General features: G+C 36.1%; 1 protein-coding gene across 1 annotated transcript in view; it reads left to right on the top strand.

Moving 5' to 3' along the window:
• Hp1bp3 (heterochromatin protein 1, binding protein 3) overlaps positions 1-2,399 on the top strand; it is a 37,035-nt gene that overhangs the window by 2,312 nt on the left and 32,324 nt on the right. The window lies entirely within an intron of this gene.

Raw genomic sequence — 2,399 nt, 5'->3', positions numbered from 1 at the left:
CAGGGATCAAACATGGCAACCTAAAAAGGTTTAGTTAATAGGTACATGGTAATGTTAAGGCACAGTGAATTAATCATTCATATAGTAGTATTAGCTCTGTAATGAACAGTGCATTTATCAAATAACCCATTGAGCCACCTATTATAAAGAGTCTTACAAGTTGAAGCATTAACGTGTATGACCTTTTAATAAGGAAATAGAGCTAAGGCAAATGTTTCTTAATACTCCAAATAACTGGGCTTTATTTTTTAAATGTTTTTCACACATAGTAAATATAATGTATACTACCAGCTATTGTTTATTCAACTAATTTTTCCAATAAATATTTACGGAGTGGACACTGTATGTTGGACACTATTGTAGGTGCAGTGGTGGTCCATGGAATGTTCACATTTCATTTGGAGAGACAGTTCGACCACATAGGTTGAATTGAGGATGGTGTTAAGTACTATAAAGAAACCTAAAAAATAAGAAATATAGGAGACCTTTCTGAGGGGAATAATGCTGAGCAGAAACCTGATTGAAGAGTTCAGGAAAAAGTTTCAGTTCAGGAAAACAGTGGGTACAAAGATCCTGAAGCAGGAATGAGCACAGCACATTGCAAGAGCCACAAGATTTGTGTGTTTGGCGCCAACAAAGTAAAGGGATAGATAGTGTAGTGGGAGGTGAGGTTAGTGGTATTGGGAGATTGTAAACCAGAAGGATGTCAGCATCATTTTTTGGAGGGATCTGGGTTTTTTTGTTTTTTTCTGGGTTTTGCTTTTTTTTGTTTGTTTTGGGTGGATATAGCCAGGAAGATTGATAGATCAAGTTCATAGTTACTCCAGCCCGGACATACTTTTTAATCTGGTGAAGTTAAACCCCCCCTGGGGGGGGGGTTGGTTTTTTCCGGTACCAGGAATTGAACTCACGACCTTGTGCTTGCCAGGCAGGCGCTGTGCTGCCGAGCTAAATTCCCAGCCCCTGAACTGTCATTCTTGTCCTTTAGGTAATAATGTTTGTGTCTTTATGGACTGTGAACCTGTTGTTGCCCTACCTTTTAGTCAGTTCAATCACTTTGACATTGAGTAGCTTTGTTTGTCCTCCATTCCTTTTTAAAACCTGTTGTGAGGTAATTAGTGAATGGAGTGGTTTTTTAAAACTTTATTTCATTGGTACATTTTAGATATACATAATGATAACATTCCTCATAGGGAATTTGTACCTGTATGTGATATATCTTGCTGCTTTTTTTCCCATTCCCCTCAAATCCCTTCAACCTTTCTTCCCCTTTTTATTTACAAAAGTTTTGTTTCCATTTTTTCTGTCAATATAGAGTTGACTGCAAAGGTTTTGGTCTTTTTCTAGTATTTTAGTTACAGGAAAAATATTTAACGATACCTATGAATAGGACATTCAGAAAGTTTTTATTGACTTAATGGTAGGATTTTCAACCTAGGTAGTTTTATCATAGGTTAAGAAAGATAAATTCAATAAAAACAAAACAAAACAATCCATTAGCAATGTCATTTTAACAAGAATAACCTAATTGTGACGTTTTACTTCTGTACAATGTTTGCACGTGAAAATAGCAAATTTGTTTCACTTTATAATTATCAAGGAAAATACTTACTGGGTAAGTGCTAGGTGATGAATAAACATGTTCATGTATTTGAATTGTCCCAGAACAGATTTTTAATTTTCACAGGCCTAAATAATGCCCTTAAACCATCTTGCCCCTCTTCACGGATCAGAAAACAGCTGTTTCATGTGGGTTATTTTGTAATTTTTAAATGCATTGGAACATGAGCATTTTACATAGTTTTCGTAGTAGTTAATAAATTTAAATACTCATGGTATTCCTAATTTAGTGTTTATAGTTCTAGTGGATTATCGTATTATCTTAGCTGCTTTTCCTTGCAGCTAGTTGATAATTCACAAGTATAGTATTGCTCTCTGTGTTCCCATAAAAAGAACTTTAATGTAACTAAAAGCAGTCTCTTATGTTTGAATTTTTATTTTTTTTATTTTTTATTTTTTGGGTTTTTCTCCGGTACCAGGAACCGAACTCACGACCTTGCGCTTGCCAAGCAGGCGCTTTTGCCGCTGAGCTAAATCCCCAGCCCCTATGTTTGAATTTTTAAAAAATATATTCTAGCTTGTTGCTGCTCGAGACTGTTACCTCTTAAGTTGAAAGCTCTTAAATTTCTAGACAGGGTCAGAGGTTAAAGTAGAAGTGAATGGCTAGCTTATCATTTCCAACTTTTTTTTTTTTTGGTGCCGGGAATCGAACTCAGGACCTTGTGCTTGCCAGGCAGGCGCTTGTGCCGCTGAGCTATGTCCCTGGCCCCCATTTCCAACTTTTTGTTATCTGTTAAGAGAGCTAAACATTTAAATAACCATTTTCTTCCACTGAGGAA

This window comes from Chinchilla lanigera, unplaced genomic scaffold, assembly GCF_000276665.1.
Source record: "Chinchilla lanigera isolate Chin_1 unplaced genomic scaffold, ChiLan1.0 scaffold00051, whole genome shotgun sequence".
Lineage (NCBI taxonomy): Eukaryota > Metazoa > Chordata > Mammalia > Rodentia > Chinchillidae > Chinchilla > Chinchilla lanigera.
Note: the sequence above shows the minus strand (reverse complement) of the source record. Positions and strands in the feature narration are given on the sequence as shown.